The sequence below is a fragment of the Bos mutus genome, chromosome 22, assembly GCF_027580195.1.
Source record: "Bos mutus isolate GX-2022 chromosome 22, NWIPB_WYAK_1.1, whole genome shotgun sequence".
Taxonomy (NCBI): Eukaryota; Metazoa; Chordata; class Mammalia; order Artiodactyla; family Bovidae; genus Bos; species Bos mutus.
This window is the reverse complement of record NC_091638.1, coordinates 72,345,282-72,360,974: the sequence shown is the minus strand read 5'-3', so window position 1 is coordinate 72,360,974 and position 15,693 is coordinate 72,345,282. Positions and strand designations below refer to the sequence as shown.

The window sequence follows — 15,693 nt, the reverse complement described above, 5'->3', positions numbered from 1 at the left end:
CTCTGAGTCTTGTGTCCTGGATTCCCAGAATCATTTCAATGAGTCTCCCCTTTCCTTGAAGCCAGTTGGAGGTGGGCTCCTCTCAACTGTGATTCAGACTTTGTTCTAGATCCTTCCCAATCATTGTACACCTCCCAGACACAAACAGAGGCACCTGTTTGTTTCAGCACCATTATGAGTGAAACCCTTTATTCTTTATTGAGAATAGGGTGTGCAGACCACCAAATACAGTTCACCAGCATCCTGGGCAGGAGTACCCTAAGTGTGATTTAGTGTTTGCTTGGAGTGGCCTTACTGATTCCTGAACCACTCCAAGCATTTATACTGCCTGTGCCAGGCCAATCCTGTCATTTCCTCAATCAAAGACTGAGAAATACAGCCTCAGGAAGACATCACCCAGGATCCAGGTCTCTCTAGATGTCCTCACTGTGTTCTCTTTAAAGGTGGTATAGCAGTGGCCTCTAGAATCCTGGGGGAGTCAGAGACACACACCAGTCAGCCTGAGCCCTTACCTGTGACTCCCACAAATATCCAGACCCAGCACAATTCTTGGTTTTATTTCCCTCTTTTGGTAAGTATCAGGGGATTTTCTCATTAGCAGGGGATATGAGAGTTCATCCACAACCAAAAAGGGCCAAGACATGAGGTTGCCATGAGGAGGGTGTGGGGGGGGAGGACTGGGAGTTGGGGATACAGAGGAATGATAAACAACAAAGTCCTACTGTAGAGCATAAGGAAATATATTAAATATCCAGTCATAAACCACATGAAAAAGAATAAGAAAAAGAATATATATTTCTGTATGTGTATAACTGAGTCACATTGCTGTGCAGCAGAACTTAACACAACACTGAAGATTAGCCACACTTCAATAAAATTTTTAGAAAAGAAAAAGAGTGTCCATAGTTCTCCTCTCTCCCTGTTTCTTTCCTTCTGACTCCTGCTCCTTGTTTTCTCTGCAGAGAATGCTGGTTCTCCTCCTGCATCCCCACAATCCATATTTTTTAAAAAAAACTTTATTTTGTATTGGAGTATAGCTGATTAACAATATTCTGAGTTTCAGGTGGACAGTAAATGGACTCAACCATATGTATCCATGTATCCTGGTCCCAAAAATACCCCTCCCATCCAGGTTGTCATATAATTAACTGGAGTTCCCTGTGCTACACAGTAACTCATTGTTGGTTATCCATCTTAAATAGAGCAGTGCCCACAACACGTTCTTGAAGACTTAACTTAGGAACTCTGGGAAGCCTCCTTCAGCCCACACTCACCCTCTTTGGCCACTCCAGGCTTGGGTGGGTAATGTACTCTGGTTCCCCATCCCCACTGGTCAGTCCGTAGCCCTCATCACCCTGAGTAAGTCCCCAGTGCCCCAATGCAGAGCACCTTGGGATGCCATTTGCATGGAATCCAGTGCAGTTTTGCCTAGAACCAAGCAACCCTCCATATGGCTCCATGAGTTTACAGTTTTAGAATTCCTGAAATTCCCTCCCTTCCTCAAAGTCTTCTTTGAGCCCATCAGCCAGCTCTGAACCCCTAGGGAGCTGACATGAAGCCTCCACCCTGTGCTGGGGCTGAGCAGTCACTGTGCACCCTTTATTCACATTAGCATCCAGCCTCCCCACAGAGGGGTCAGGTATCCCAACTCACAAAGGGGGCACCCGGCCAGAGCTAGGGGAAGATGCATCCGAGAACTAGGGTGACCATGTAATTTATCATCCAAACCAGGAAAACTGTGAGAAGGGAAGGGAGACTGTTAATCCCTATGGTGGGACAGCACACTGGGACTGTCCCCAGCCATTCTCCTTGTCACATGACTTATTTCAAGGACTGCTAGAGCTGACTTTCTGTGTTCATCCATCTGAGGGTTCAGATTGAACTGAAGCTCTTTGAACACTGAGGACCTGAGTGTTCCCCTCTCCTTGTGACTCCCACCATGCCAGCATGGCGTGGTGTCTCCACATTTATTTCAGGATGATCAGTGTCCCAGATGGCCCTTTACTCTCAAGTGGTTCGTGTTGTGGGAGGCTCTGGCCAGCCCCAGGGCTCAGCAGCATCTGCAATAGTGTGAGATGGCCTGCAGAGGGCGCCCTCTCCCAGCAGCAGCCCAAGGGTTCCTGCAAGTTCCTATTTGAGAACCACCCCTCAGGGTTCTCCCCTCACCTTGAGGATGTAGGCTTGAGCTGGGACTGGGTAGTTGATACCATTGATGGTGAAGATAATAGAGGGCAGGGTATTGACTGCAAAACATGAAATGTAGTGCTGTTAGAGAGAGAGGGAGAGAGGTTGGCCCTGGAGATCCTTCTTGTGTGTGGAGACTGGGAGTGACCCTGGGGCATGACCCTTCACCTCGGAACCCCGTGGCGTGGCGCTGATGAGCTTCTGGATGTTATTGACCAGTCTTCTTGGGCCAAGGATCAGTGATGTCCCAGTATCCACAAAGGGCCTCACAGCCACCAGAACAAGCAATAACCTTTCTTTTCATGGAGATGCTGAGAGACAGTGTGACAAAGCAGGCATCAAGGTCACTCTGAGTCTCCCCAGAGCTGCCCCCTTCCTGACTGTCTTCTAAACAGCCCTTTGTCTCTTGCCCTCTTTTCCTTTGCTCCCTGACACGGCACCTTCCTTGACATTCTTGAATGCAGTACTTGAATACACCAGGCTCTTTTGCACCTTGACACAAGCTGGTCTTCCTTCCTAGAGGAGCCCCCTCCCCTTTGACTAGCAAATTTCTTCTCATCTTCCAGATTCCAGCTTAATTGTCATGGTTTCAGGGAAGTCTTTCCCCTGGTGTTTATCAGTCTCCTTTCTTGACAGTCTCTGTAGACACTTCCTCATGTCTAGCATGTACCAAAGTCACAATTCACTATGTATGTGTGTCTCATTTCCTGTGCATCTGCCTTCTTAGATGTGAGGGCAAGTTTTATTCTCATTGCCTCCCTAAAGTGCCTGGCACACAGTGGATGCCCAATGCTTGTCTGTTTAGTGAGTGAATGAAGACTGTGAAAATAATGAATGAGAAACATCCAGAGAGCTGTATCTGTGGGGAACAAATAATGGGTCAATTGCAGAGTGAAGATGGAGATTCACTGAGGGCAGCAGATTCTCATAGTGGTGGGAGAGAGGGGCTCCTCTGGGAGAGGGTGTCTGCCAGCACTGCTCCTACAACCAGCTCAGACCCTGAGACCCTGGCCAGGAAATACATGACTAGCCCACAGAAACTCCAAAGGACAGGTCAGCTTTTGTCTGAGGGTATCACACAGAATCCTATCAATTATGCCTCTTGTCCTCAGGTCACTCCTGGATCCCACCTTCCTGATTCTCTGTTATAGCCCCTGCCCCACTGTGTGCCCATGAACGTGGGGTGTCTTTTTTATTAGTTGCTTTCACGTCTTAAGACTTCAGCAAATCTCTCTACACTGCTCAGTAGTTGCTCCCTTAGGAGACCAGTTCTCCCCATTTGCTCAGGACTTTCCCTGTTTTTAAACTGACATTTATCTGTACTGAGAACTTCCTTGGTCCCAGGTAGCCCTGGACAGTTGGTCATCTTATACCTCTGTTCAGGCTGGAGAAATTCTCCCTGATCCTCTGTTCACCACACTGTAGAGTCCTCTAACCATGCTCCACGCCTCACAGGGCAGTGGGTGCAATCCTCTCCCAGCTGCACAGACCTCTCCTGGACCCTTTTAGGACCCTGGTCAGAGCCCTGGTCAGAAGGCCTGGGGATTATGAACCCATGGGTTGTTTTGTATATCTATGTGTTTGTGTGTTTGTTTGTATATGTGTTTGTATGTGTCTCTAATTGTGCTTTTGTGTCTCTGACTAGCTATGCATGTTTATATGTGTCTGTGTATGTTTATATGTGTCTGCTTGTGTTTCCATGTGTCTGTGTGTCTGTCTGTGTCATTGTGGGTGGTGTATATGTCTGTGTGACTGTGTGTCTGAGAATGCATTTGTGTGTGTCTGCCTGTGTCCATGTACAGTAGTGGAGCATCACTTGGGCTGACCCTCAGAGGGAGAGGCTTACCGGTCCATGTGTACACTCCAGTCTCCCGCTTGGATCAATGGTACCCAGTTGAGCACTCCCTGGTAGTAGGATTTATCCACCCCACCAAACATCACCACACTGCCTTTCCCCTGCATGTGTAGAGAGAAGAGGGGGGATCCTTGGAGGACAGTAACAACAGCACTGTCTGAGAGCTGTGCTGGTCCACCCATCAAGGCCCTAATAAGGTCCCCATGTACAGATGCAGAAATCGAGGCTAGGAGCGATTGAGATCCAGACTGAGGTTGGTTACTGGCTAATGAGTGGCACAGAGGAGGTTAGAAGCTGAGTCACCTGGCTGGGCTCCACCCACTCTATCTTCTGAAGATGCCCTACCTCCCTGACCTGAGTGCTCAGACACACTCAGAGGACATGGTGCTGAAGCATATTGGCTTTTCTCCTTGTCCAGCTTGTCATTTTTCAGGAAAATCAAAGCCTGGGAGTTCTAAGGGTGTGGGTTCAGGTCACCCAGAGTTGGCTCTGCTGGCCTGTGACCTCTACTGTTCAAAGGGCCCCACACTCAGAAGGGACCCCACCTCTGCTCTCCCTGTCTTGAAATGCCTAATATTTCTTGAACAAGGGGTCCCACATGTTTGTTTTGTGTCCCACACTTTCATTTTCACTGGCTCCTGCAAATTGGGTAGCTGGTCCTGGGCTCCCAGTGGAATGCTAATGAGGAAGGAAAGATATCCACCATCCTTCTCCTTCCTTCCTTATCAAATTCATAAGCAAATTGTATTGCTTTTTCCTCCAACTTGTTTCCTGTTGCCTTCCATTAGTCTTCCTCCTCACTCACCCCCCTAGACCAAGTTACTGGTCTTGAGCCCAGGAGCAGGGTTGTGTTCCAATAAAACGTTATTTATAAAAGCCAGTGGTGAAGCCAGGTACAGCCCTGGGGCTATATTTATCCTGGGTTAGATTATCTCTCAGGATTCTTCTTTATCAAGTGTTCTATAATTTTGTGCAACTGAAAGCATCTTACAGCTAATTTGGAGAAAGGGATTGTCCATCTCAGACTTACTTGCTCAAGTAGAAGGCAAAAACAGGCTCAGAAATGGCACCTTGATTCTTCAGGTTGTCAAAGATGGGGATAGCTCCAAAGACGGATATGTTGGGGTAGTTCAAGCCCAAGATGCCATCAAAAGGTGCACCCTCACACCCATATTCCACAATGCTTAGACTGAACAGCTGGTCAGTACTTACAAGGTCCCCAATCTGTGGGAGAGAAGAGTGTTCCCACTTACAGATATGTGAAGTGGGGCTAGGACTGGGCTGGGGTGCATTGCCATTAAATCCTCAGAGAAGAATTGAGGCTGGGCTGTGTCTTTGGTGGACCTCAGATGGTTAGACCAAGCTGGGAGGGGAATTTGGGTTCCATTTGTGAGAGGCTGTGAATTTTAAAACATCTGCCCCTCTGAAAAACACCACCTGAGTGAGTCAAATTGGCCTTGTGGCTTCTGTCCAGGTGGGGCAACCAAGAGTCAGGCCAGGACCCATTGGTGCCCCCTTGTGGACAAAATGAGTTGAGAGCAAGGTAGCCTTCTCTGGCATCACTATGACCTAATGACAGGAATGGACTGAATTCTCTGTAAGGTACTGTGGATTCTGCATCTGTCCAGGAAGACAGAAGCCAAAAACACAGTCTTGCTTGCAGGGATCTATGAAACTACTGCCTGGGAAATTCACTTTTGGGGATATGTGTGTTTTTGTGTGTGTGTGTATGAGAGAGAGAGAGAGAGAGGGGAACTACTCAAGTACTTTGGGGAGGCAGGCCATAGGTTTTATTAGACTCTCAAAGGCACCCTAGAGTGAGAACTCATTTATCAGGCCCCTTGACATCTCTGGCCTCCAGTTTCCCACTCTGGATACCTGAAGCCCTTGACTGCCCCCAGGGTCCCCAGATCAGTTTTATCCTGTCCCTAAACACCCTACAGCAACTTCAGTCCTGAAAAGCCAGCCCAGCTCCACCATTTACCACATGTGTGACCTCAGCAAGGCCCTTGCTGTCTGCACCTCAGTTTCCTCATATGTCTCATGAGCTAATCAGACCACCTGCTGTGTGGGGTTGTTGCAGGATTAAACCAATTATTACCTGAAAGTGCCTGGAACAGTCTGTGAATATAAAAGTGGGTGCTTTTTTTCCCCCCTCTTCTCGCTCCCAGCAAAATGAACCTTGAACTGCTCATGGGCAGAGGAGCTGCAAGTCCACACCTCAAGCCACTCTCTGGGTTAGCTAATCTGTTTGCTCATGTGTCACCATGGGCACTGCCTCCCCAGGGACAGGATCCTGTGGGTAAGATGGCCAATATCTATGGGAGTTAGGCTAGGAAGGGTCCTGCCAGATGGTCCTGCATCTGTTTTGCAAGCAGGGGTCACTCCATAGCCAGTCCTGACTCAGCTTCTCTTTACATGTTACCCAAACAGTGTCATAAGCAAGAAATCCCTTCATGCTCCCAGATCCATAGGCGATGCTGAAGGTCTTTTGGGTAGGCCAGAAGGTGGAAGACTTGTAATGTCTGAACCTAACTTGTGTAGCTGCAGACACAAGAGATGAGTGTCATCAGGTGCCAAGGGTGGAAACAGGGCAGCAGGGCAAGTGAAGGATGGTCTGGGTAGGGGGTGTCTGTACTCACAACAGGCTGGACTGGGGCAAAAGAGGGAGGGCACCCACAAGTCAGATGAGCCTGTGTCAAAGATAACCTGGAATTCCTGAGGGGTGTTCCAATGGTGATGTTACCCATAGAGCATCTACAGAGAGAAGGAGGGAGTGGGTTAGTGCAGAACTGGCTACCCTCTATTCCCACACTGATGTCTCCCTCTGGGTGTCATATATCTCTTGAGATCACTTTCCAACCACTGTGAAGCTCACAGCCTTTGATCACAGAGGTGCTTGCATTTGATTTTTTTTTTTCCTGTGCTACATTGTATGCAGGATATTGATTCTATGACCAGGCATTGAAACGGTACCTCTTGCATTGGAAGCGCAGAGGCATAACCACTGGACCTCCAGGAATGTTGGACACCCAGGGAAGTCCTGGTGCCTTCATTTGAGAAACTCTATAGTCTCTTCAAACGCAGCCTTAGCACCCCCTTCTCCAGGCTGATGCTGCTCTTGCTAAGTCGCTTCAGTCGTGTCCGACTATATGTGACCCCAGAGACGGCAGCCCACCAGGCTCCGCCATCCCTGGGATTATCCAGGCAAGAACACAGGAGTGGGTTGCCATTTCCTTCTCCAATGCATGAAAGTGAAAAGTGAAAGTGAAGTCGCTCAGTCATGTCTGACTCTTAGCGACCCCATGGATTGCAGCCTACCAGGCTCCTCCATCCATAGGATTTTCCAGGCAAGAGTACTGGAGTGGGTTGCCATTGCCTTCTCCACTTCTCCAGGAGGTCCTTCTTAATCAACCCCAGGTTCTAACTCTAAACTCTGACCACATTCAATCAATGCCACAAAAGTGACCCTTTAATTTGACATGTATTTACTGTTTGCCTATTTCTCAGGCTGACATGGGCATTCTTGAAGACAAATAAGCCCTTTTTCTAATCTAAAAGCAGTAAGCACTGTGTTAGATTATTATCGCCTTACATGGAATACGGGTTCAGTAACTTTTTCCTGCTGTGGTTCCTGCATCTGTGGAAACTGAATTACTCTGCCTGGGGATTCACAATTGCTTTGCAGTTGGTTCTACCTTCTGATCAGAGGTGGTTCACTCTTCATCTGTAACTAGTTGACTCCCTTAGTTCAGAAGGAGCTGCTGCTGCTGCTGCTGTTAAGTCGCTTCAGTGGTATCTGATTCTGTGCAACCCCATAGCCAGCAACCCACCATGCTTCACCGTCCCTGGAATTCTCCAGGCAAGAACACTTGAGTGGGTTGCCATTTCCTTCTCCAATTCAGGAAAATGAAAAGTGAAAGTGAAGTCACTCAGTCGTGTCCAACTCTTAGCGACCCCATGGGCTGCAGCCTACCAGGCCTCTCTGTCCTTGGGTTATTCCAGGCAAGAGTACTGCAGTTGGTGGTCATTGCCTTCTGCTCAGAAGGAACAATCTCCCTCAAACTAATGACACATCTTTGACACAGAAATGGATGTTTACCTGCCACCTGGTAATTTCTGGGCCCAGTCAGCAAGACAAAGACTTGAGGATGATAGTGCCTTCTCCTGGGTGGGGCCTCTGTTGCCCAGGGATTCTGCCTCCTGCAGGAGCCCCAGCCCCAGCATCCCACCAGGCATCTCCAGATGAGCCCCAGTGCTAAGCTAGAGCACCAGGAGGCGCTGTGGTGCAGCATCCCCTCAAAACACTCACATCCATGATGTTCCTCAGGGGATGAATAGTTATATTTAAGCCACGAGAACAAATCTGAGACAGTCTGTAAGCATGTTCCTTCAATAAATTGTTCAGCATGTTTTTTTCACTGAGGGTTTTTCTCATGGTCTTCACTTTTGTTAGAGGTATTCTTTCATCAAGGATTTGACAAAGAAGAGGCTACAATTAGCTGTCAGTGTTAAGGTATAACTGTCATTGCAATGGCACTGTGTATTTTCTCATCATTTTTATGAGTCACCTTATTATATGAATTTTTTGCATATGCCATGGTAAAGACATAGGTTTGAATAAAGATTCTGTTTTGTAATGTTAGGTAAGCCATATGACCATGTGGGGTTCCAGTCTCCCCTTCGGTAAAATGGTGGAATGTAATGATTCAAACCCTCCAAATAGAATATCTTGGGGATAAGTGAAGTGATAGATATAAGGTGCTTGATAAATATGAAGTCTCAACAATGACAGCCATTAGCACTGCTGTTGCCATCCCACTGTATCCTTCTCATAGAAGCTCAGGGAAGGAGGTAAAAGGGGGATTCCTCTCCTCTTTTACATGGGAGGAATTAGAAATGCAAGAGGCTTGTGAATTGGCTGTAGTCACACTGCTTGTCAGATATAAAACAGTGTATAAGTAGCTCTCCCAATCTTTCCCAAGTTGAAAAAAAAGAGATAGCTGAAAAAAGAATCCATGAGATAGGGAACAAGTTAAGGAAATGTAGAGGCTCGAGAAGGAATGATGAGTCAAATGAAAAATTAAAGGAAAACAATACAGAGAGAAATACACTCAGAGACTTCCAAAGAGATGGAGAGATAAATGAGTGATACAGAGATGCAGACATAGACATATACACACTGAAGTAGAGAGGGAACAAAGAGGACATGCTAAATAAAATGTAGAAAAGTGCTATTCCACAGGACCACACCTACATCTGCATTGACTGTGCACTGAACAATTGCAAGGAGTTCCAATTTCAATAGGTCATGACATGACTGGACCCCAAGAGTTGTGCAACTATGCAAATCTACACCAAGAACCTTGGGACCCACAGTTCCTATAGCAAGGTACTTATCAATAAGTAAGGGTTGAACTTTAAGATTGTCAGGAAATATTCCATTCCCTTCTAAACCTGATGAATAGAATAATCAGATGAAAAGAAAAATCACAGAAAGGAAGATGATGTGGCTTACAGTCTCCATACTTACATGACTCTGCAATCTGAGAAGGCCACCAGCCCGAGGAGCACAAGCCACTTCATGCTTCTTTCCTGGCTCCAAGTACTCAGGAAAGTTCAGGTTCTTAGCATGTAGTGGTGACCGGGAGCCCCTAGTTATATATGCTCTGACATGCCCTAGTTTAGCCCTTTAGGCCAATAATAGGTCTAAAAAAAACACAAAGGTCTCAATAAAATCTTTACCTTCATCAGTGTCCTTGGTGAGTGGACTTTGAAGCTTCTCAGAATACAGAGAATTGAACTGTAATCTCTTCCTTGAAGCTTGGCTGGAAAATCAAACTGATCTGCATGGACATCTAAGAAGATGGAGAACCTTGCATACTACTTGGAAAAAAAACTGCTAAGAACATCATAAAAATGGATACTAAGGGCCATGCTTGACATTTGTGGTTTCATGTCATCTTCCTAGCCACTTCATGAGATATGCATTGCTGTCTTCATTGGAGAGGAGATTGCTAGGAGGATAAGTTGTCAAATGGCAAAGTGAAGACTTCAGGGACAGCCCAGGGACATACAACTGGCTTTAGGTAGTGGGTCTAATGGCAGACATCAGGGGCACCTATGATGCCAGTCTGCATCAAAGATTTAGGGCAGAGCAGTACTTCAATTGCATGGTTTCAGTATTGGAAGAAATGTCATATGCATCCACAAGATATTTTATATCATCCAACAAATGTACAAGGAAGAACTGTGTGCTAGGTTCTGGGTTAAAGGCTTCAAAGTCAAAGTTGATCAAGACAAAAGTAGTCTTTATCTTAAGAGAGCTAGCAGTCTAGTTCTCACAAACTCATGGCCCCAGGAGGCAGGAGATATGATACTAGGACTAGGTGGCCATGTTGAACCCTGGGCAGCACAGGCCTTACCACTGGGAGCAGCCTTTCCTCCACTTCACCCATGCTGGAAAGCAGGCCAGTTGGCCATGTTTTCAAGAGAATCGGAAGTTTGGATATTTATGTACAATCTACTGATTTTAATGTTAGCAACTAAATTTTTTTCCAAAAAACAGTGGGAATGAAATCTCCACAGCAATGTGCTGGAATCAGCCTTCAGTCTCTGCAGGTTTTTATTTCTCGCCTAGAGTTGGGAGTGCAGTGGGGACAGAGAGGAATTTAATTCATGTTGGTTGATTTACAAAGAGACTGAATGCATACTGAACATGTGTGTTTCCTTTCTATTTATAAAGAAAGATCATCAGGGACATACAAACCAACAAAATTTAACTGCTGAAGATAAATGGATATATTTCTGATATAATTTCTGTTTCTTTAATTTCTGTTTCTGATTTTTCATTGTTGGTGTATAGGAATGCAAGGGATTTTTGTTTATTCATTTTACATCCTGCAACTTTACCATATTCATTGATTAGCTCTAGTAATTTTCTGGTGGTGTCTTTAGGGTTTTCTATGGAGAGGATCATGTCATCTGCAAACAGTCAGAGTTTTACTTCTTTTCAAATCTGGATTCCTTTTCTTTCTTTTTATTCTCTTATTGCTGTGGCTATGACTTCCAAAACTACACTGAATAGTAGTGGTGATGTGGGCACCCAAATATTTAGCAATAAATTTACCTAAAGAAACAAAAGACATATATAGAAAACCATGAAACATTGATGAAAGAAATCAAAGATGACACAAATAAATGGAGAAACATACCATGTTCATGGACTGGAAGAATCAGTATAGTGAAAATGAGTATACTACCCCAAGCAATCTATAGATTCAACACAATCCCTATCAAACTACCAGTGGTATTTCCCACAGAACTAGAAAAAACAATTTCACAATTTGTATGGAAATGCAAAAAAAAAAAAAAACCAAGTAGCCAAAGCAATCTTGAGAAAGAAGAATGTAACTGGAGGAATCAATCTGCCTGACTTCAGGCTCTACTACAAAGCTACAGTCATCTAGACAGTATGGTACTGCCACAAAGACAGAAATATAGACCAAGAGAACAAAATAGAAAGCCCAGAGATAAATCCATGCACCCACGGACACCTTATCTTTGACAAAGGAGGCAAGAATATACAATGGAGAAAAGACAATCTCTTCAACAAGTGGTCCTGGGAAAACTGGTCAACCACGAGTAAAAGAATGAAACTAGAACACTTTCTAACACCATACACAAAAATAAACTCAAAATGGATTAAAGATCTAAATGTAAGACCGGAACAATAAAACTCTTAGAGGAAAATATAGGCAGAACACTCTCCGACATAAGTCACAGCAAGATCCTCTATAATCCACCTCCCAGAGTAATGGAAATAAAAACAAAGATAAAAAAATGGGACCTAATTAAACTTAAAAGCTTTTGCACAATGAAGGAAACTATAAGCAAGATGAAAAGACAGCCTTCAGAATGGGAGAAAATAATAGCAACTTAACCAACTAACAAAGAATTAATCTCCAAAATATACAAGCAGCTCATGCAGCTCAATATCAGAAAAATGAACAACCCAATCAGAAAGTGGGCAAAAGAACTAAACAGACACTTCTTCAAAGAACTCATACAGATGGCTAATAAACGCATGAAAAGTTGCTCAACATCATTCATTATTAGAGAAATGCAAATCAAAACCACAATGAAGTATCATCTCACTCCATTCAGCATGGCTGTCATCAAAAAGTCTACAAGCAATAAATGGTGGAGAGGGTGTGGAGAAAAACTGGTACTGCCACTATGGAGAACAGGGTGGAGATTCCTTTAAAAAGTGGAAATAGAACTGCCATACAATCCAGCAATCCCATTGTTAGGCAGAGACCCAAGGAAACCAGAATTGAAAGAGACACATGAACCTCAATGTTCACTGTGGCATTATTTACAATAGCTAGGATACAGACGCCACCTAGACTTTCATTAGCAGATGAATGGATAAGGAAGTTGTAGTATATATACACAATGGAATATGACTCAACTTAAAAAAATGGAATGCATTTGAGTCAGTTCTAATGAGGTGGATGAAACTGGAGCCTATTATACAGAGTGAAGTAAGTCAGAAAGAGAAACACAAATACTATTTATTAATGCATATATATGGAATTTAGAATGATGGTAACAACCATCCTATATGCAGATCAGCAAAAGAGACACAGATGTAAAGAACAGACTTTTGGATTCTGTGAGAAAAGATGAAGGTGGGATGATTTGAGAGAATAGCACTGAAGCATGTGTATTACCATATGTAAAACAGATGACCAGTACAAGTCCAGTGCATGAAGCAGGGCACCCAAAGCAGTGCTCTGTGACACCCCAGAGGGAAAGACTGGAGAGGAAGGAGGGAGGGGGTTTCAGGGTGAGGGGACACATGTGTTCCTGTGGCAGATTCATGTCGATGTATGGCATAAACCATCACAATATTGTAAAGAAATTATCCTCAAATTAAAATAAATTAAATAATCAAAAAAAAAGAGCAAAATATCAGCAAGATACCAGAAGTGATCATCCACAGGGGTATGTGGAATAAGGCACAGGGCATCCCAACACCTGGGTATAATGTGGATGGAGGGAGGAATGGAATGGGTGACTTCAAGGTGCACTGTGTATTTATTTTTAAAAAGAAGAAGGTCCAAAAAATTTTTTATAGTTTGTTGCTTCTACATACATATCTATGTTTGTTTTCATTTTTTAAAAATACAAGAATAAGCCATAAACTACTGAAATATAATTTACAGATGAGGGGCAAGGAAATGAGATTTTTCTTGTTTTATACTTTGATTTTCAACCATGCAAATGTGTTGCAGAATCAAAAAATAGGCAATTACATGTGTCAAAATTGAGAGCAAAGACTAATAAGTCTTAATTGTATAAAGTTGGTGACCAGTTGCACATAACAAAACATTACTTAAGTGGTTTTAAAGTTCAGAATTATGACTCTACATTCAGAGTGGAATATCTTCTAAGCACAAAGGCAAACAAAAATATTGCCCATCCAAAACAAAAGTGAAAGAAACCCAAAAGCAGAAAAGGAAAGAAATCTGAAACTATATTCAACAACTTGTGTTGCTGGTATTGCTTCTGTTACTGTGACAGTATCGTATGTATTTTACAGGTAAAAGCAAGTCAGTAACTAAAGCTAATATTGTTCTGAAGTAAAATTTTCAATGGTTAGAGAAGAGAGATTCACACATAAAATTAAAAAGCTTAAGTAAAACCCTGCTGTCTTAAATCTTGAACTGAAAGCATAAGTTTGTACAGCCAGTTATATTCCTTTTTTTTTTTTTTTTTTTTTTAAGGAAAATCTGTGTTTCCTGACTCTGACCACTGAAAAGCCTAGAAGCAATGGCAACTTGATTTTACAGTGACTATCCTGGAGCCTAACACATGGCCTTTAAATATATTTCACACCAGACAATCCATGAATTCTTAAAGAGATGACTGATTTTAGGACTGGTAAAGAAATGCAGCAAATAATCTTGGGAATCTTCAAAGAACAGAAAGTTGAGGAACTTCAAAGACCAGTGAGGACTGGACAGAAAGTTTAGGAATCCATTTGAAGAGGCCAAAATTGGGACAATTTTAGCATTGCATCAAATCCATTGAAACAAATTAAATGTATAAATGTCAGAAATTCCAAATACTATGCTGTTGTTCAGTCATGTAGTCATGTCTAACTCTGCAATCCCCATGGAATGCAGCATGCAAGGCCTCCCTGTTCCTCACCATCTCCCAGAGTTTGCTAAAGTTCATATCCATTGCATTGGTGATGCCATCCAGTCATCTCATCCTCTGACACCCTCTTCTCCTTCTGCCCTCAATCTTGCCCAACATCAGGGACTTTTCCTATGAGTCAATTGTTTGCCTCAGGTGACCAAAATACTGGAGCTTCAGCTTCAGCATCAGTCCTTTCAATGAGGATTCAGGGTTAATTTCCTTTCAGATTGACTGGTTTGATCTCCTTGCTGACCAAGGGACTCTAAGGAGCTTTCTCCAGCACCACAGTTCAAAGACATCAATTCTTTGGCGCTCCACCCTCTTTATGGTCCAGCCATCACAACCGTACATGACCACTGGGAAGGCCATAACCTTGACTATACAGACCTTTGTTGGCAGAGTGATGTCTCTGCTTTTCAACACTCTTTCTATGTTTGTCATAGCTTTCCTGTCAAGGAGCAAGCGTCTTCTGATTTCATGGCTGCAGTCCCCATCCACAGTGATTTTAGAGGCCAAGATGAGGAAATCTGTCACTACTTCCACCTTTTCCCCTTCTATTTGCCGTGAAGTAATGGGGGTGGATCCCATGATCTTAGTGTTTTAATATCTAGTTATAAGCCCACCAAAGGTGTCCAAATGTTAATAGGCAATATCTAATTTGTCACTGTGACAGATTGCTAAGGCATCAAGTCTCACCATTCTGAGCACTGAGAAAGGAAAATAATCAGCTATATTTATGCTATATTTGTTTGTATGAGGCATAGTTAATGTACTATAAACAGTAAAAGGAATCTTATTTTTATTGAAGAATTTCAAGAAATAAATTAGAAGGAATGGTAGAAACAAGAACCTCTATTTTGAAATATCCTCATAAAATTATTCTAGGCAAGTGTCATTAATGAATGCTGAAACTGCAAGTGAAAAATAGAAGGGGAGGTATATAATGGATGCATGAGGATGACAACACCAGAATCCACTGCATTTCAGCATCTCTTAAAGTGAGGCAGAAGGAAATTATGACCCTCTTGAAGTGGAACCATAAGAAATATATATCTGCATATGAAATATTCCAATAAAAAATTTTGAACTCAAGTATAGATCTAACTACCAGTTTCCAGGGAAAACACAAATAAAGGAATGGAGAAAAAATCCTCTAAACAGGTAGTCCCACAAATTTTTGGCACCCAGGGCTGGTTTCTTGGAAGAAAATTTTTCCACAAACCTGGGTGGGGGGATATTTTCTGGATAGTTATTTAATTTATTGTGCACTTTATTTCTATTACTATTACATTGTGATATAAAAAGAAATGATTATACAATTGTCCATAATGCAGAATCAGTGGGAGCCCAGAGCTGGATTTCCTGCAACTAGACTGTCCCATCTAGGGGTGATGGGAGAGTGATGGGGAGGAGCTGTAAATACAGACAAAGCCTCACTCACTGGC

At 43.5% G+C, this 15,693-nt stretch overlaps 1 pseudogene; it reads right to left on the bottom strand.

Moving 5' to 3' along the window:
• Positions 1-319: 319 nt before the first annotated feature.
• On the bottom strand, positions 320-9,625 carry LOC102265855 (pregnancy-associated glycoprotein 1-like; annotated as a pseudogene).
• Positions 9,626-15,693: the final 6,068 nt, after the last annotated feature.